Raw genomic sequence first — 21,029 nt, 5'->3', positions numbered from 1 at the left:
GGACCGCAACAGAGGGAGGAAAGGAAAGAGATTTTTAAAATTTATTTATTTATTTTTGGCTGCGTTGGGTCTTCGTTGCTGCACGTGGGCTTTCTCTAGTTGCGGCGAGCGGGGGCTACTCTTCGTTGCGGTGTGCAGGCTTCTCGTGGTGGTGGCTTCTCTTGTTGCGGAGCACAGGCTCTAGGCGCGTGGGTTTCAGTAGTTGTGGCACGTGGGCTTAGTAGTTGTGGCCCACAGGCTCTAGAGCGCAGGCTCAGTAGTTGTGGCGCACGGGCTTAGTTGCTCTGCGGCATGTGGGATCTTCCTGGACCAGGGCTCGAACCCGTGTCCCCTGCGTTGGCAGGGAGGCTCCTAACCACTGCGCCACCAAGGAAGCCCCAAGAGATTGACTTTGCTCACTTTATATCCAGAATTTTGTTATGCTGGCTCTGCTTCAAATCGACACTCCAACTCTCTTGTTTTAACTGTGACTGTAACTTTAACTGTCCACCTTCTCTTTTCAGATCAGTTTTCCTCCCTGGGATCTTAAGAGCAGATTTCCGGGCAAAGACGCGTCACTGCTTAAGCCCTATTTCCAGAATTCCAAAAGGCATTTTGGTGGTAAACTGATAGGATTTCTTATTGTCCTGTGAGAAAGCAATCCAATCAATTTCAAATGCTTTGTTCTAATTTCTACCAGGTCTTATTAAGTTTTACCCCATTTTCCTTAGTGTCTTGGCATTATGACCTCTTATTTTCAATTTGTGCATTCATTTTATCTTACTAAGGTTTTCTTTTGGCATCTTTTAGTTGGGGAAATGCCCTCCATATATTAACTTACGAAATTGTTTTTATTTAATGGCAGTGTTATATATACACAATTATTTAAAAATAAACTTTTTTCTGCCCCCAAGATAACAAATGTACGTGGAAAAATTGAGAAGCGACAAAAATACCTAAAGGATAAAAATCAGGCATAATTGCACCCCTAGGGACAGCCCCCATTAATTTTTTTCCCCATTAATGTTTTAGCATCTATACACCCAGTCTCCCTCTGTGTGTGTGCACATCCATATACATGCAGTTGTACTACACGTACTATTTTGTGACCTCCAATTTCACTCAATATCACATCTTGTGTTTTTCTGTGTCATCAAATAGGCTAAAGCCTGACCATTAATGACTACATAATATCCCATCATATGGATGTGTCACAATTTATGTGATTGATCTCCCTCTTCATGATCCTGGATGTCCTGTTTGTTTGCAAATGTTTTGTTATTATATGCAAAGAACATTAAAGCCAATAAAGACAGCTTTGGACCCCAAACACTGGCTGAAGTCCAGTTGTAAAGGCATCCATTTGGAGTAGACAAGCACTCTAAGTCTTCATCAGAACTGTTTCCTTGAGGATGACATTCTCTGAGCCCATCTCATCAGAAGTTAGAGCAAGTTGCGAATGATTCCGGCCTTTCCACCTCCGCTTGGCCCTTCACAGGTTTGACCAGGCAGTGCCACGAGGAAGAAAGGGAGCAGGATTTGGAGCCAGACGAGAGCTTCCCATCCTGGCTCTGCTGTCGACCGTCCGTGTGGCCATCGCAAAGGCACAGACACGCTCGAGTCATGGCTTCCTGGTCCGTACAGAGGAGGCAGGCACACTGCGAAGGTAAACATACTGCAAAATGCTACACAAACTGAACCTGTTAGTGACACGGAACGATGTCTCATTATACCTATGCTCCTAACCAGGAGCTACAGATAAGACAGTTTGCCTCACCAAGCCTCCCTGAAGTGGAGGTTATGATCCCTATTTTAGAAATAAGGAGCCTGAGGCTCAGAGATGTTGAGTGTTTTGCATAAGCTCACACAGCAGTAAATGGCCAAGCAGGGGCTAGGATTCATGTCTCTTCCAGACTGAGGCTATTTCTGCTATTAGCGCACTACCTAATAGTAACTTTGTAATAGAAATTTGGATTACCAATTAGAATGTAGTCTTTAAATCTCTATTTGATTATTGATGGTCTATAAAATGCATGAATACTTATTTTTTTAATTTTTAAATTTATTTGGTTGCACCAGGTCTTAGCTGCAGCAGGCGGGCTCCTTAGTTGTGGCATGTGAGCTCTTAGTTGAGGCATGCATGTGGGATTTAGTTCCCTGGCCAGGGATCGAACCTGGGTCCCCTGCATTGACAGCACAGAGTCTTAACCACTGGGCCACCAGGGAAGTCCCTAAAATGAATTATTACTTCTTATTTTAACACTATTTAAAAATTAGGGGGACCGCAATGAGAAGTCCACGCACAGCAACAAAGACCCAACACAGCCAACAATAAATAAAAATTTATTAAAAAAAATTTGGAGATAAAAACTCAGTACAGAATCGTGTGTTAAAAAAACCTTTGCAGGAATTCCCTGGCAGTCCAGTGGTGAGGAATCCGTGCCTTCATTGCCGTGGCCCAGGTTCAATCCCTGGTCAGGGAACTAAAATCCCACAAGCTGTGCGGCGCAGCCAAAAAAAAAAATCTTTGCTGGTTGACATCTGCCGTGTCAGAGCTGCTGTCTCTGTTCGCTTTTTAAAAGCAACGTTTTGGTTTATTTTTTCCCCAGTGAACACTGTTTCCTTCCCCAAATTCCCTGGTGGGTTACATGGAAATTTAAGTTTCTCTGTATCTTGTTATCTAGCTCCTAGGAAATCATTTGGAATTCTTGCTGCAAGAAGTACAATGAGAAATATTTTGGAAGATAGCATTCAATACATTTGATGCAGAAATCTGACAGGATCACTAGGTGGGGAAAATGTGCATTTCGTTTAGAACTTTCTCAGCTCTTCTCTCCATTCTGTAAACCCACAGAGGACCAGAGAGGAATCCCCTCTTCTGCCATTAGGCCCTTCACGACTTTCTAGCGCCAGGTCACCAGTGCCCCTCAAGGGGCCTGGGATGGGCTATACCCAGGTAATCAATCAGGAGAGCGAGGCCAGGTGACGCTGGTCACTGCTGGACGGTCCTCCGAGTGCCGGCCTTGTGCTGCCCTCTGCTGGCCGGATGGGCCGAATTGCTCTCCTGAGACCCGGGAATTGCAGCTTAATCCCATCAACTGGTTTTAGAGAATAAACCTAGTAAGCATTGTATCCTTAACTTTTCTATCCTGGTCCACAGTCTTTGCCTTACTGCAAAAAGCGAATCCGGAGTGTGTTTTTTCTGCATCAAAAGAATTAAATGCTATCTTCAAAAATGGTGTTGGAAGAGCCTGTCTCATTTTCAGAATGCTTGTGAGACTGTTCCGTCTGCCATCAGTAAGAGAAAGTGGGAGACATCAAAGTATACTGCAGAATTCTTCAGAAAGACTGCGGCTCAAACCCTACCACCAGGTGTGTGACTCCGAGCAACTTATTTCTTCCAGCTTCAATTTTCTAATTTTCAAAACAGAATGAACATATTCACCTTGACAGACCTTGAGAAGATTCAACAAGTTAATGTTAAAAAAAAACCCAGGGCTTCTCTGGTGGCACAGTGGTTGGGACTCCACCTGCCGATGCAGGGGACGCGGGTTCGTGCCCCGGTCTGGGAAGATCCCGCATGTCGTGGAGCGGCTGGGCCCGTGAGCCATGGCCGCTGAGCCTGCGCGTCCAGGGCCTGTGCTCCGCAACAGGAGAGGCCACAACAGTGAGATGCCCGCGTACCGAAAAAGAAAAAAAAAAAAAAAACCTGGTAAACATTTGAAAATTACAGTTTGTGAGGGAGGTTATGGAATGTCTACTAGTAGATTTCAGTATTTGAATTTTTTCAAGATTACATTAAAAGGACCAACAAAGAGATTCGTTTATATCACATTGAATCTATTTAAAAATGAAACTAACTCAGCATTACACATATGTATTAAAAATTAATCAAAGATAATTTGAAAGTAGCCAAAGGCCTAAATATATAAAATTATTTCAATAGTCGTAACCAATGAGCAAAGGTCTGGTCTGTAGAGATTATTGACTTTATCTACATGGTACGCTGGTCACTGTCAAGAGCACTGCTGTCCACTTGAGTCACGTGAGACACAAATGAGATCACATATATAAGGTGGAATCCCTATAACCATGTTTTCAATGTGGAAAATTAACTAATTTGTCAGTTACTTAAGATTGTGTTGCCTTTCGTCTTACTTGCTGAAAGAAAGCATTCTGGCCTCAGAGCCTGAAGCCCTAAATTTGAATCTGAGTCTGGCCACTGGGCAAACTCCTCCCAGATGCTGGAGAGCATCTCTGAGATGGACACATCTTAACCCAGTGACCACAGAGACCTCACCCCAGCAAACCATTGCTCCCTGGGATACAGTCAAACTGTCCTCTCTCCTCCAACCCCAGAACTTCTCATCTGCTTCCTCTTTTCCTGGCCATGACTCTCGGCCATTCCTTTGACTCTTTGTTAACTTGGACTTGGTGTCTTCCATGCTAATACATGGGGTAGAAAATACATGTCCACATTGAATTTTCACTTTTCTAATTACAAGGTGAATACATGCTTAGTAAAATTTTGAACTTTGTTGAAATATAAGCAGACCAGAATAGCATTGAAAGGGCCCTGAAAACTACATTGTCACTGGAATTACAGGTCTCAGAAGCAGCCTAGGCCTTACACACAAAACATAACCAGAAGCACTGCCTGATAAAATAGGAGACTTGAATAGGATCAAGATAAGATAATGATGAAAGAAATCAAAGACAAGGGGCTTCCCTGGTGACACAGTGGTTAAGAATCCGCCTGCCAATGCAGGGGACACAGGTTTGAGCCCTGGTCAGGAGGACCCCACATGCTGTGGAGCAACTAAGCCCGTGCATCACAACTACTGAGCCTGCGCTCTAGAGCCCATGAGCCACAACTACTGAAGCCCATGTGCCACAATTACTGAAGCCTGCTCACCACAACTACTGAAACCCATGCGCCTAGAGCCCGTGCTCCGCAACAAGAGAGGCCACCGCAATGAAAAGCCCTCGCACATCAACAAAGAACCAACGCAGCCAAAAATAAATAAATAAAATTTATTTAAAATTTTTTTTAAAATTTAAAAGAATATTAGGTGATAAAATGTATTAAAAAAATCAAAGATGACACAAACAGATGGAGAGATATTCCATGTTCTTGGACTGGAAGAACAAATATTGTGAAAATAACTCTACTACCCAAAGCAATCTACAGATTCAATGCAATTCCTATCAAACTACCAATGGTATTCTTCACAGAATTAGAACAAAAAATTTTACAATTCATATGGAAACACAAAAGACCCCAAATAGCCAAAGCAATCTAGAGAAAGAAAAACGGAGCTGGAGGAATCAGGCTCCCTGACTTCAAACTATACTACAAAGCTATAGTAATCAAGAAAATATGGTACTGGCACAAAAACAGAAATGTAGATCAATGGTACAAGATAGAAAACCCAGAGGTAAACCCACACACATATAGTCGCCTAATTTATGACAGAGGAGGCAAGAACATACAATGGAGAACAGACAGCCTCTTCAATAACTGGTGCTGGGAAAACTAGACAGCTACATGTAAAAGAATGAAATTAGAACACTACCTAATACCAAACACAAAATAAACTCCAAATGGATTAAAGACCTAAATGTAAGACCAGACACTATAAAACTCTTAGAGGAAAACATAGGAAAAACACTCTCTGACATAAACCACAGCAAGATCTTTTTTGAACCACCTCCTAGAGTAATGAAAATAAAAACAAATAAAAAAATGGGACCTACCTAAACTTAAAAGCTTTTGCACAGCAAAGGAAACCATAAACAAGATGAAAAGACAACCCTCAGAATGGGAGAAAATATTCGCAAATGAAACAACAGGCAAAGGATTAATTTCCAAAATATACAAACAGCTCGTTGAGCTCAATATCAAAAAAACAAACAACCCAATTAAAAAGTGGGCAGAAGACCTAAAGAGACATTTCACCAAAGAAGACATACAGACGGCCAAGAGGCACATGAAAAGATGCTCAACATCACTAATTATTAGAGAAATGCAAACCAAAACTACAATGAGGTACCACCTCACACTGGTCAGAATGCCCATTATCAAAAAATCTAGAAACAATAAATGCGGGAGAGGGTGTGCAGAAAAGGGAACCATCCTGCACTGTTGGTGGAAATGTAAATTGATAAAACCACTATGGAGAACAGTATGAAGATTCCTTAAAAAACTACAAATAGAACTACCATATGACCCAGCAATCCCACTACTGGGCATATACCCTGAGAAAACCATAATTCAAAAAGAGTCATGTATCACAATGTTCACTGCAGCACTATTTACAATAGCCAGCACATGGAAGCAACCTAAGTGTCCATCGACAGATGAATGGATAAAGAAGATGTGGCACATATATGCAATGGAATATTACTCAGCCATAAAAAGAAACAAAATTGAGATATTTGTAGTGAGGTGGATGGACCTAGAGTCTGTCATACAGAGTGAAGTAAGTCAGAAAGAGAAAAAAAAAATACCACATGCTAACACATATATGTGGAATCTAAAAAAAAATGGCTCTGATGAACCTAGGGGCAGGACAGGAATAAAGATGCAGACATAGAGAATGGACTTGAGGACACGGGGAGGGGGAAGGGTAAGCTAGGACGAAGTGAGAGAGTGGCATGGGCATATATACACTACGAAATGTAAAATAGATAGCTAGTGGGAAGCAGCCACATAGCACAGGGAGATTAGCTCGGTGCTTTGTGAGCACCTAGAGGGGTGAGATAGGGAGGGTGGGAGGGAGGCTGAAGAGAGAGGGGATATGGGGATGTATGTATACATATGGCTGATTCACTTTGTTGTACAACAGAAACTAGCACAGCATTGTGAAGCAATTATACTCCAGTAAAGATGTATTTTAAATAAATAAATAAAAATAAAAGTCAGCCGAAATATTAAAAAAAATAAAATTATAGTTAGAGACTTCATTCAACCCCTTATTCTGTGATATAAATAGAATTTCTAGACAGAAAATCAGTGAGGATATAGAAAAACTAAATACTTTCAGCCAACAGAATCTAACATTTTTAGAACACTGCACCCAATAACAGCAGAATACACAGTTTTTCAAGGACCAAGATAAACAATAACCTTAACCTAAGTCACAAATTTAGAAGTATTGAAATCATACAGAGTGTGTTCTCTGACCAAATGGATTCAAACTAGAAATCAATAACAGAAAGACAACAGGAAAATCTCCAACATGTGGAAATTAAACAACACACATATACATAATCTTTGGACCAAAGAGGAAGTCTCAAAAGAAATGTTGAAAATATGTAAACTCTAGGAAGATGAACATACAGCATATCAAAATGTGTGGAATGCAGCTAAAGCAGTGCTGACATCTAAGCGCTTAATCAGAAAAGAAGAAAAGTTTCAAATCAATAACGTAAGTTCTCAACTCAAGAAATTAGAAAAAGAAGGCCGAAATATATCCAAAGAAAGAAAAATGAAAAAAAAAAAAACCGATAAAGGCAGTAATCAATACAATTAAAAACAAAAACATCAAGAAAGTCGATGAAACACAAAGTCAGTTTTCCCCCCCAAAATCAACAAAATTGATAAACCTCTAGAAAGTCTGAGAAAGATAAATAGAATACACAAATCCGCAATATCAGGTATGAAACAATAAATATAACTACAGATCCTGTGGTCATTAAAAGATAAAAAGGGAATTCTATGAACAGCATACACTCATACATATGACAACTCAGAAGAGATGGACCAATTCCTCGAAAACCACAAACTACCAAAATTCAGCCAAGATGGAATAGATAAGTCGAATAGGTATATAACCTTTTTTAAAAAATTGACCTTTGCACTAAAAGTTCTGAAAAAGTGATATCCAGATGCAGATGGTTTCACTAGAAAATTTCACCAAACATTTAAAGAATGGCTACACGATTGCCTCTAGCAAACAGCAGAGAAGGGAATGTTTCGTGAACCCAGTATAACCAAATGTCATGCAAAATATATAAGGAACTCCTACAACTCAATAGCAAAAAACACACAAATAATCTGATTTTAAAGTGGGCAAAGGACCTGAATAGATGTTTTTCCAAAGAAGACATGCAAATGGCCAACAAATACAAGAAAAGTTGCTCACTAGTCATCAGGGAAATGTGAGTCAACACCACAATGAGAGACCCCCTCATGCCTGTCAGAATGGCCGTCATCACAGAGACAAGAAATAACAAGTGTTGCCAGGTGTGCAGAAGAAGAGAGAGCCCTTGTGCACTGTGGGTGGGAATGCAAATTGGTACAGTCACTACAGAAAACGGTATGGAGGTTCCTTAAACAATTAAAAACAGAGCTATCGTGATCCAGCAATCCCACTTCTGGGTATATATCCGAAGGAAGTGAAATGAGGATCTCAAAGAGATATTGCACCCCGTGTTCAATGCAGCCTTATTCACAATAGCCAAGACATGGAAACGACTAAGTCTGCATCTGAATGAGTGGACAGACGATGTTTTTCAGCCAAGAGAAAGAAGGAAATCCTGCCATTTCCAACAACATAGATGGACCTTGAGGGCATTGTGCTAAGTGAAATAAGACAGAGAAAGACATATATTGCACAATCTCACTTATTTGTGGAATCTAAAAAAGTGCAGCTCATGGAAACAGAGAGAAGAATGGTAGTTGCCAGGGACAGGGGGACAGGGGAAGCGGGGTGGGGAGGTGGTGGTGCTCAAAGGATACAAGCTTTCGGTTGTAAGAGGAGTAAGTTCTGCGGATCTGCTGTACGGCATAGGGACTAAAGTTAACGATACTGTGTCGGATATTTGGAACCTGCTAACACAGTAGATCTTAATTGTTCTTGGCACACATACACACAAAAAAAGGTAACTCTGTGGCGTGATGGATGTGTTAACTAACCTTGATGTGATGATCATTTATATATATATGCATGTATCTCATCACGTTGTACACCCTAAATTTACACAGTATTATTGATCATTATAGCTCAATAAAACTGGAAAAAATGAAGGATACACAAAATGAGGCAAAAATGTGTCCTTCTGATTTATTTTTATCATTTAGAATCCTGCTGTCTCAACACACAGCTACAAGCTCCTTTCTATATATATATTAAAAAAAATGCGACAAGATATTTCAAAGGCAGGAAAAAAGCTGTCTTTTATTTTAAGTTAATGAGCATTACCTTGCTCAGGAAGTGTCCTTTCTATCCACCTCAAGTTCCTTTTAGCATCTGGCAGAGATGAAGAGAAAATGGCACTCTGATATTAAATCAATATCAAAGCAGGATAGAAGGGGTGTTTTATATCAGGTTTCCATTCGCCAGCGTCGGCTGTGTGATAATGCTTAGAAATGGTGCTGCGGTCCCTGCCAACAACAGACTCAAAAGTGCAATTTTGGCAAAATAAATAAAATGATGGTTAAAAAATGATTTTCTTCTGCAGTGATCTCATAGGTCACAACATTGTAATCAAGGACGCATTTCTTGCAAGTCTTGTAGAATACGTGGGAGATGGTTGAAAAGAAAAGCCGTTGTCATATTTTTCAATGATGTAGAAAGAGGTAAAAGAGACAAGAGGAAACCGGAATTGCCCGTGTACCTACTAATCGCAGGTGCTTTATGTAGATGTAAATTACCTTCCCAGAAATGCCCGAGAACATGCTAGCCAACACAGTCTGTGGTTCCCAATCCCAGCTGCACAATTGTGTGAAGAATCCTGTGAGACCCCGTCAGGATCTCTGGGGCCTGGGCCCAGGATGGGTGTTTTGTGTGCAGCCACGGCCTCCCCGCTGGGGCAGCACAGAGACGAGCCCCATCCTCCGCCGAGGCCCAGCGCCACCTGCTTTTCCTTCCTCACAGGGCTGTGCTCTTAACTGCCTCCGGGTCTCAATTCTTCTTTTTAATCTCTGACTCCTGTCTCACTAAAGAGCCTGCCTGCTTCTGGTCTGCGTGCACCTGCTGTGCGGTCTCCCTAGATGTCAGCCCTGACCCCGAGTCCTTAGCCCTGACACCCTAGCTATCAGAGGCCCACACCTCCCCAGGATGGCTGAAGCCAGACTCAAATGTCACACCATCTTCACCTCACCCTGCAGTGTCTGGGCAGATGGTTGATATTTAACCGGGAAAACAAATGCCAAATGCAACTGAAATGATAGCAAGTTTTTAAAACTCAGCACTCTTTTGTACTGTGGACACTTCTGTGGAGCTGGGGAGGACAGCTGCCTGGTCTCCCTCACGGGGTTGTGATGAGTAGTCCGTACAATCACCGCAAAACGCTTTCCAGGTGCTAAGACGCTGAATCACTGAGTAGCAGCCACCGCTCCCACGGACAGACCTCAGGGCGGCTTGTCACGGACGGGTCCGCGTGTGCGATGCTTTCCCAGGGCTCCTCCTGTCCTCTGGCACCCTGGTCCGGGTCCCCCATCACCTCCTAGTCGCCCAGGTCACCAGTCGTGTTCAGTTCTCGCCCAGTGGGACTACTCTCTTTCTCTGGAGTCAGGACAACCGTCCTCCCACCCCAGTCTGTGGAGCTCACGCCTCCCTGCTCTCGCCTCCTGCAGTGGTTCCTGCCCCGTCAACCACCCCTTAAGGAGTAGATCGCCCAGGTTTTCACCCTCTGTCCTTGTTTAGCTTTTACGATCTATGTATACAGAGTATGTTCATTCCCCCATCCACCAGCTCCGGGGTGGAGTTGTGCTTCTGGGCGCCAGAGGAGCCCTCGGGAAGGGGTCTCGGGTGCCAGGAACGGTCAGCGCAGGGCTGAGGGAGCGGGGGCTGAGCCCGCCCTCTGCACAGCACCCTCACCTCCCAACGTGTGGCTCATCCATCGGACCGGGAGCTCCTGGAGGGCAGAGGCCACGCTTTATTAATACCTGTGTCCCAATACCAATGTATTGCCTTTCAATAAGTATTTGCTATGAATAAATAAATGAACGCTGATTCAATATGATTCAAAAGGCACTTAGGGGAAAGACCATTCGTGAATCATAAATATTTAGAGGAAGGGCCAAGTAGGAAGCATATGTAAGCACTTCAGGAGCCTGAGAAAAGGCAACTTTACCCCTCGTTTTGTCCTCCTGAGATGACAGAAGTGATGTCTGATATTCATTACTTTGGCAAAAAACCAATAACTTGAAAATTGTATTTCTTCAAATCAACAAGGCCTTCAATCTGCCTCAAACGCATGCAGTTTCCTTGGAGAAGGAGGCAGCCTCTCCCCACGAGGTCCCTTAAAAGTCGTCGTCACAGCACCCCAGGGTCCACCCGCCCAGGGCGCTGTGCCCTCACAGTCATGGTACAAGGGCTACGTCGTGGGCCATGCCAGCGTTCTCACAGCTACCAGCAGATGGTGAAAACCCCGCTTTCCTCCGTGGAACTGTGTGTCTCGATCGCCAATTCATCTCTTTAAGCCTTCTAAACCTTCCTAGTGTTAATTATAGGATCGGGAGTTCCATGAATTTACTTATTGTGAAAAATTAATGCCTTCTTTGAAAAGTAGTAAATTTGTCTCTTCCAAGTTAAGGGAAGCTTCCCCCATCCATGTTCTGGGATCTGGGCTTAGCAATCAGTCTTTTTCCTCTGCCTCTGACCCTCACAGTTTTACAGAATTCAGTCTTGCCCTTGAAGGCTTCCTGTTTCTGCCCTTCCAGCTTACTTTTCCCCAAGAGGTGACTACTGCTACTGGTCTTCTCTCAGTATTTCTCATGCTTCCTCTGTGCCTCGGGCTGCAGTGTCTGAGCTTTTCCCAGCATTTCTAGAGTGGAGTTAACACGCTTTGTCCTAGAGGATGCTGGAGTTGTACATCTATCTCCAGTACCTGTGTGGATGACCTACAGGGTTTGGCTGTTCTCGTAGACCGGTGTCTAGAAGAGACGAGACAGAGCATTTTCCTTCATCTGAATCACCTCCGCACGTGCAAACAGATCACATACGCGCTCTGGCAAAGCCCGCCCAGGCTTTTCAGTTTTCCAAATGCATTCGGAGTTGTACCTTCGTTACTTCTAGTGGTGGCGAGACCGCGGACTCACGGAGCTAGGAAGGACCTTGACCATCACTCGGATCCATTTCCTGCCCCTCGGAAGGACCGATTTCACCTGCCCCAGACGGGGGAAACGAATCCTCCCTTCAAAGTGCTTCAGCGAATGTGACCCCACGTCCTCGCCCAGAGATGGGTTCTTGCCAGTACAGCTCCTGCCTGGGACCTGGACTCATCGAGCCCGTCCTGAAGAGTGGTTCCTTCCAGGACACCTCCCGTCTGCAGCCTGAATCCAGGCGCTTATTTCTCTCCCCCTCTGCCAGGTCAGGGCGCCGAGCTGCTGCCTCCTACCCAAGCCCAGCCGCTGGGGCCTGCTGGCCACCCGCGTTCCACCCGCCCCGTCTGCCTTTGTTGGAAGTTATCCAGGGCTGAACGACGTCCACCACCCCTCCTTCAGGTGTGAGCTCCTCTCTCAGGCCCCCAGATGTGGGGAGACGCAGAGGGACCTGCACCTCCCTGCGGGACCATCTGTCTCCTTCCGAAAGCGGAAGCAGACTAGAGAAGAAGCCACGAGGAGCAGACCCAGCCCCGCCGGGGGGCGGCGGGAGCCAGACTCCGCTCCTGCAGAGACGTGCCAGAGGCTTGCCTGCTGGGAGCCGGGGCCGACGCCGATAAATACGGGATGAATGGATAAATGCATAAATTCCCTTGACTCAGGAATATAAGTTTCAAGAGTCTCATGAAGAATTAAGATCTCTAGTTACTCTGAATGGAGGAAGGGAAAGAACCTATTTCTAAAATGAGTTGTACAGATGATATATTTTCAGAATTTTCAACATAATAAGAATGGTAATTTCTTATCTGTTGATTTAAGTGTATCACCTTTTATGGGGCCCAAGGAGCTTTTCAACAAATAACTAGAAAAGAGCCAAAGGCAGTAGAAAAGAGGAACGGCACTGTTATCCTCTCTCTGCCCACGTTTAGTGGATATATGTCTGTTTCCACACACACTGCTCAGGAACAGGAACAAGCCCATTTACAGCCACTACAAGGACCCTGCACGTCAGGCGCTGGCTTCACCCCGCAGTCGTCCTGCCCGGTGCTTCCTCTGGGGAGAAGGCTTTGCAGCCTGAGTGCCTGCTTCTCCTGGGGTGCCAGTCTCTCCCAAGCTCACTCTGTCTCTTCTCTCACAAAGCCTCCTTCTTTCCTTCGCCAGGAGAAGCTGTACCTGCACAAAGTCAGGCTTTAAAATCTCTCTCGGTGGCGGCAGGACTTCCTAATCGAGCTAGTGATGTTGACTAGTGTGATGGAAATAAGTTTACGAAAAAAAGTGTTAGAATGAAATGTCACCACGGCTCTAACGAAGATGAAAGCTTACATTAAATTATCCCTTGAGCTAATGTTGGATAACCAAGTCATTAATGAGGAAACTGCTTGATCATTCCGGATTTCTGGGCATAACCCTAAAATTCAAGATCAAAGGGGTTTTACTATCAACCAACATTTGAAGGAATATTTCCTAGTGTCTCGTGGGAATATTTATGACAAGGAATTCAAATCGAGTTATTTTAGCCCCACGCAGAGCTGCGAAGGCCACGTGCAGGGGTGTCGTCACCTAGATGCGTAGGCCGTGGCAGGACAGGGCCTGAGATGCTGGCTGGAAAGTGATAGGGTGATAAGAGCAAACAACCAGTAGCATTCTCCTTGTGCTGGGGAAAGAAGAGATAAGAGGAAACACGAGAGGCTAGGAGAGGGGAAGCAGGAGAGAACCTGCATGATCCGCTGGCCGGCGTTGGATTGGGACACAGCTGAAACAGACGATGCGTGGCTGCTGCTTGGAGAATAGTAGCCCAGGACCGAGCAGAAGGGAAATAATCGGTGGGAAATAGGCTGCTTACCAGCCCTAGCTCCTGCCAGCCATGTTTTAACCACACCTGTGAGCCCTGGTCCCCTCTCCCAGCACCAGGTGTTTTTAATTTAATTTAATTTAATTTTTATTTTTTTTATTTTATTTTTGGCCGCGTCGGGTCTTTGTTGCTGCACACGGGCTTTCTCTAGTTGTGGCGAGCGGGGGCTACTCTTGGTTGTGGTGCGTGGGCTTCTCATTGCAGTGGCCTCTCTTGTTGCAGAGCTCGGGCTCTAGGCACGCAGGCTTCAGTAGCTGGGGCTCTCGGGCTCAGGAGTTGTGGCTCGCGGGCTCTAGAGCGCAGGCTCAGTAGTTGTGGCGCACGGGCTTGGTTGCTCTGCGGCACGTGGGATCTTCCCAGACCAGGGCTCGAACCCTGCATTGGCAGGCGGGTTCTTAACCACTGCGCCACCAGGGAAGCCCCGGACCAGGTGTTTATTACTGGTGGATCAGATAAGCCCCATGATGGGACAGTGTCTGTACCCAGAAGCACCGACGTGCATTTCACTCATTTGGAATGAGAATTGCTCATAGAAAGCGCCAACGCTGCTGCAGCATACTTTTCCGGCTGGGCTCTGCAGCCCCAGCAGATATCTGGGCTGGGGTGCATTAATTTTGCTCGCGTTTGACCCCTGGTGGAGAGAGGGGGCTCGCGCCCACCGCCGTCTCCTGTACCTGACGAGGCACTGGAGGTCTGACAACTGCATCAGTTCAGGGCGGGGTCACAGGTGGAGGAGCAAGCTGGTGTCCAGGTGGCGTGGTTACTGTGCCGGTGGCTGTTGAGTCCCTTCTTCTCTGTGCGGAGCCAAGGCTGTTCCCCAGAGTTGGGGCAGAAGGATTCCCGACCTGCTGTCCTGGGACATCTGATACGTCACCTCACAGGGGAAGCCTTTCTAAAGAAAAGACCAGGCTGCCAAACCAGCCATCCCCTGACCAGAAACAGACAAAGGCAGGGGGATGGGGGAGAGCGTCTTGAGTAACTAATCAGGCATCCTGGTCCCTGCCTGCCCTGGGCGAACAAGGTGTGGGTGTTCCCTGAGCCACGGTGAAGGTTAAACCAGGGACATGAGTGAATAGCTACCTACCCGCCCACCGATGGATCGATCAATCGATAGATCGTGTATGGCACGGCGCCAGGCAGGGGGTGCTCAGTGAACCCCCCTGGCCCCCCTCTGAGCCTTCTGTGATTTGTAATGGGGATCCTGGGCTTAGTGACAACCCTGAGAGGGAAGCTCGGGGCCTGAGGCTGGGCTCAGAGATTACAGACAGAGGACTCTGGGAGCCAGGTGGCCATGGGGGCAGCAGCAGGGGAGGCTGGCGACTTGGCTTTGGGGGACGGGGGGAAATTTGAGGGGCCCGAGAATGCTGGGAGGGGGGTCCAGCAATGTAAGACACAGAAGTAAACATAAGTCATGCAAGAAAAAAATTTAACCTTAAAAAAACAACAGAACAGACCATCCATGGACTGCAGATGTGAAAAAAGAAGAGTATTTGTGTGGAAGATTGTCCACGTGGACCCGGAGAGCAATGTGGCCGTGGAGGCGACGGGTGTAACGGGACCACCTCCTGCGTGTCCCCATCCCCTCCGCCTCACCTCTGCACAAAAGCCGTGCGTGCAGTCGCCCCTCACCCGCGGGGGGTACATCCCAAGACTCCCCGTGGCTGCTGACACCACGGGTGGTACCAAACCCTATGTTCACTCTGTTTTCTCCCCTGCATACCGCCATACGGTAAAGTTCAATCTATAAATTACACACAGTAAGATCTTTACAACAATAACTGATAATGACATAGAACAATTATAACTATGAAACCAAGCCCCCTAGAACCTTGTTCCCTAACTGAGTTTATGATTCATCCCTCCATCCAAAAATTTACTCCCTGTCTTGGGCCCTCTGACCTCAATCCTGTGCTCACGGAACACTAATCAACAGGGTCAGATGCTAAGATCGCTGCCGTCGATAACATTGTTAACAGACTAAAACCGCTACCATAGACGTCATCATTACCTACAAACTCAGGTTGTCTCTCCAGGGCGAGATGAGTGAACAGACTCCCGAGCCAGGGACCACCTGGCCTGAGAATCGTAAACCAGGGACATCCTGACTCCTGAAACTGAGATTAAGAAATGTCACTAGATGATGATTAACCTCGGCCTCCTTGTTCTTCCCCTAAAAAAACCCCGGCAACTCAACACCCGAGAAGGAGTGGATCTGAAACTTGTCTCCCATCCCCTTGCTTGGCGCCTGCAATAAACCTGCACTTTGTTGCAGACTCTCACCGTCAAGAGTTTGGCCTTTGCTCGGTTACAAATACCCTATAATAAACGTCATGTGAATGTGGTCTCCCCCCACCCCTCAAAATATCTTATTTACAAATGTCATACCTTTTCCATCTTGGCTAAGCAGTTATCACACACTGTGGCTGTAACTTTCGCAGTTTGAGGTGCAGCAGCAAAACAAGCTCGAATTTCTTTTTCCGTCTTCACAATTTCACGGGTGGAAGATTCATTCTTGCCGTAGACCTTAGCAACCTTAGCATACAGGGTTTTTTCTTAGCTTATGAAGTCAAGAACTTTCACCTTTTCACTTAGAGGAAGCACTTTACGGGCTTCTCTTGGTGTATCCGAGTTGCCAGCATTGCTGCTCGTACGCTTTGGGGCCTTTATTCAGTAAAATCGGGGTCAGTGGAGCACAAGCCCTGCGGTACCTGATAACCGAGGCTACCGAGTGGCTGACGGGCGTCGATACGCTGGACAGAGTGGTGGTTCACATCCGGGGCAGGACAAAGCATCACGCTACTCAGGACGGGCTACAATTTAAAACTTATGAATTGCTTATTTCTGGAATTTTTCCGCTTCATATTTTCAGTAACTGAAACCCCGGAAAGTAAAATTGTGGGTAAGGGTGGGATGACGGCTGTGTGGGGGGAGTTTCCCCACACGAAGCCCGTCTCAGATTCTTTTTATTGTACATCACAGTGTCACGTGGAGCTGGCAGGCAGCCCCTCCTCTGGGGTCTTGTCTCTGAGGAATTTCCCAGCATGTAGATGGCTGGCCCAGGGGACATAACAGAATGCAAGGATTCCCCGAGTGCTGGATCACAGGACAGTTAAACATGAAGTCATCACCTAGGGGATCAACATGGGGTTGACAACTACTTATTTTGCCAAAAAAGTGATATTTTGAAAATGCTATAATTTGTTTTTATCATCAGTCTGTCACAGGAAGGTCATTTAACCCCAAATATCAGGAAAGGTATAGGGGAGAGACGGCTCTTCCCGAGAAAGGGCATTAGTAGAGTGTACACATCGTGTATTCTGCACCCTATTGGTTTTTTCGTCTTGTCGGGGCGGCAGGGCGTCTCCAGCGTGGAGAACGACACTGAATAGCAGGCCAGCATTCAGGAAGAGCTGAAGACCTGGGTCCAGACCCAGCTACGGCGTTTCCTTCCTGCACGGTATTGGCTGTGCTGTTCACATTCCAAACATCGTGTGTAAAATGAAGCTGCTGATACCTGCCCTGCCTACTTAGGATTGTAAGCAAGGTGACCGAAGGAATGGATGTGAGAGTTCTGCGCACCCGGATAACCTTGCAAAGGGCTGAGAAGAACTCAATGCGTGGGCACCACAGAGATGCACCAGCCGAGGGGGTAGGGGGAGGCTGAACCAGGGGGTCGGGGACCCCGGGATGGGGTGCAGGCTGTGACGGGTGACTCCGACCGTAGCAAACTGGAAAATTTTGGAACTGTTCTGTCTGGAAACTGGGGTACATAGACACGGTCATCGCAGAGGTCCTCAGAGAGATATTAAAGTTCAATCCAGAGATTCTAAATGACTTTACTTGGAAAACCTGCAAGCTTACAGATTTGCAGGATCAGCACAAAGAATGTCCATAAATCCTTTGTCCAGAGTCACTTATTGTTAACGTTTTGCCCCAGCTGCTTTGGCATTTGTGTTCGCTCTCTCCCTGACACGTATGGTCGCGCGTAAACACGCGTCCCTTCGCCTGAGCTGTGTGACAGCGGCTGCGTCCCTTCGCCTGAGCTGTGTGACAGCGGGGCTGCTTACGTCGCTGACCCTCTGACTACGTCAGCGCAGGCTTCCTTAGGCTGAGGACCTTGTCTAACGTAACCACAGAGCAGCTGCCAAGGTCAGTAAACTCAACATCAATGCGATGTTTTTATCTAATCTACTGCCTGTATTCCAGTTGTATCACTGACCACATAACATCCTTCATCCTATTTTCCCTCCAAGACAGGGTCTCTTCCAGGGTCACACGTTGCTTTTGGATTGCTCGTCTCCTGGTCTCCTGTCTCCGGCCTTCCCGTCTTTTAGGGCGCGGAAGCGGAGAGCTTTGGTCACAAAGCCGCAGATGGTTTGGGTGGGGAACGTACACGGCTGGGCCCCCCCCCCAGCAAAGCAGACCCACGGGCATCAGCAGCCCTTAGCTGGTCTCCCCCAACTTGTCCCTGAATTTCCACACGTTCTTTCCGTTCCCCAAGCTGCTGGGCAATGCCTGCAGGTAGGGGCGGCTCATCCCAGGCCCTGGGCAGCCTCCGTGTAGCCTTCCTTTTCTGCCCTGGGAGGACAGGGGTCCGGGGGAAGAGAAAGAGGACTTCAGGGATCCCATAACTCCCACCCCAGGCCCAGGGAGGCAGCACCGACAGTGCCATTCCCAGGGGCCAAGGGTCCGGAGAAAGCTGAAGGGCTGCACAGTGGTCCCCGTCACTGCCCTGTGGTCTCTGCGTCCGGGGGTCACTGACTGAGCGGCGAGAAATGCACACCTTGCTCTGGGCTTGTCTGAAAGACCAGGTAGAACTGTGGGGCCTCTGATAGATGAAAACCTCCAAAACCCGTTTTTAGGTAACATGTAAGCACTTTCAGGCTATCTGAATGCTGGGCTAAATCCAAATATTTCAGAATTTGGAAATCTTCAAAGGAAAAATGAAAACCCTGGAAGCATTTTGGATTATGACAACAGAACATGAGTGCCTTTTTTAAAGTAAAAAAAATGTTTAAGGATCACATGTTTGAAAGGAGAATTGATCTAGCTGATACTGGTTATTCGCTCCAGGGGGATTCCAAATACACTCTGTCCTTAAGTTTTTCTGATAGAAAAAAAATCAACATCTGTTTCAAAGATCAGATCCTGTTTTCCTTAATTTAGCATTTAAATTCCCATCCTTTTAAGTGGGTCCCTTTCTGTCTATAGCGTTCGTTTCTCATCTGTGCACCCCGCTAGCTGTCTCTGTCAAGCCTGTGCTCACAGTTTGTCAACCAGTTATGCAAATTGACTAAGTTGCCAATCCAGAATTAGCAGAACTGGGTTTCCCTTTTTATTTTAAGACTGTGATGGCACAAAGACGCAGCAGCTGTACCGTCAGGATGCTTTCAGCCGCGGTGAAGAGAAAAACCCGCCAAAGTGAGGGCGCTGCATCACGGGCAGGTCTGAGGCCAGCTGGGTGTGCGGCGCCCACTCTTCCCAGCTCTGGGATCCCGGCTGCCCGCAGCGGGGACGGCGGCTAGACCAGTCCACTCCCGGGCTGGGGGCTGCCCGTTTCCTCCCGGAGGGAAGGTGGCGGTTAGCACGTGCAGGAGCCCGTCCAAGGCAGGGTTCTCACGAACTATTACAATTCCCGTGTCACAGGGGAGGAAACCGGGAACATGGAGACATCCAGCGACTCAGGGTAGAGCCGGGGTGCGAACCCCCCGCGGCCTGGTTCCCCCACTGCTGACCACGGTCTGCCCCTCCCGAGTCCGTGCGTGCACAGGGGCGATGCACTCGTGTCATCCCCACGTGGCACAGACCAGCACACGATGCTGTCATACTGCCTCCGCCAGCCTTCTGAGCTCCCCGGAGTCTGCCTGTGGCCCCAACTTGCTCCCAGGGCACCAGGGGCCAAGTGCTCTGGGGTCTGTCGATGACAAGGGCCCATGTGGGACCTCCAGCCTCATGTGGCCACTCCCTCTCAGGGGCCCAGAGCCCGTGTGAGTCCTCCAGGGGGAGGCCCGGGAGGCTTCAAGCAGCTTTACGACCAGCCCGAAACCCTTCACCATACTCAGCCTAAGATGCTTCTGTCAATTAGCACGCTCGGTTCCAGTGAGCAGCACCGCATCTTAAGAAATATGGGGACAAGGCCCCAAAGGAGAAGCCGAAACAATTAAATGCTGCTACTGCCATCAGCACAGCCAGGCTCTGTCACGTAGCAACAGACGAGGGATGCTGCAGGCCAGCTGCAGAGACCCGGCCTTTCCCCTCGCCGCCCTGGAATCAGAGAAACCCCAGATAGAGGAGCCTTGAGGCCCCAAAGGAGTTGCTAGATCCCAGTGCCCCTAGCACGGCTCACACTTGACGAGTCATCAGCCGCCTCTGCTTCAGGAAGCTTCTGCCGCTAGTTAACCCCCCAAAATCTCAAGGAGACACCGGGTGGAGTCCTGTGGGAGCTCTTGAAACACTTCATTCAATTACAGGGAAGAACGACAAGCCCTCGGCTAAGTCCCTGACCTGGTCAGTTCCTGGAGGAGGAGGCTGGCCGGGCCACGGCTCCCCCGTGCCCCTGACCTGCGCTGTGTCCGTGTGATGACCCTGAGCAGATGGCAAGTATAGGCCGAGTCTTCGTTCCTTCCCCCAAGGCTGTAGTTCTTGCCTGGGGAGCCTTCCAGACAAGCCTCGGCCGGGGCTCCACCACCAGGCTTCTGAGTCCATCCTGGTGACTCTGCCGGGAACACAGGTGAAAAGCCATGTTATGGATCTTTGTCTTGCAGGTTGGGGTAGGAGCATCTGCTCAGTTCAATGAAGCACCGAGGCAGCGAACCCCTATTTTGTACCCAGTTCTGTGTGAGGTCCGAGCTGCCCCGGGATTCTGCAGCACTTGGTGTGGCCGTAGCCTGGCAGGGGCTTTGTTACCTGTCCCCAGGTAACCCCAGGTGGAGCCGAGCCCAAGAGCCGCTGTGCCCGGCAGGTGAACATTCAGACTCTTCCTATGGGATGTTCCTGGTACGTCCACCTCTTCAGCCGCTCCAGAAACCACTTGTGCTGCTAAGGGGCTGGAGTTTCGGGAGGGGCTGGCTCCCGAAAAGGAAGAGTCGCCCTAGCTTGATGTCAGCACATCCATGCACCGTGCTGCAGCCCCGAGCTCACTCTTTC

At 47.4% G+C, this 21,029-nt stretch overlaps 1 non-coding gene across 1 annotated transcript; it reads right to left on the bottom strand.

The window, feature by feature from the left end:
* Positions 1 to 2,132: 2,132 nt before the first annotated feature.
* On the bottom strand, positions 2,133 to 2,205 carry TRNAD-GUC (transfer RNA aspartic acid (anticodon GUC)). The gene has a single exon. It is a non-coding gene; the product is annotated as a tRNA-Asp (tRNA).
* Between the last annotated feature and the right edge of the window lie 18,824 nt (positions 2,206 to 21,029).

This window comes from Lipotes vexillifer, unplaced genomic scaffold, assembly GCF_000442215.2.
Source record: "Lipotes vexillifer unplaced genomic scaffold, Lipotes_vexillifer_v1.1 scaffold791, whole genome shotgun sequence".
Lineage (NCBI taxonomy): Eukaryota > Metazoa > Chordata > Mammalia > Artiodactyla > Lipotidae > Lipotes > Lipotes vexillifer.
The sequence above is the reverse complement of the archived record's forward strand: the minus strand, read 5'-3'. Positions and strand labels throughout refer to the sequence as shown.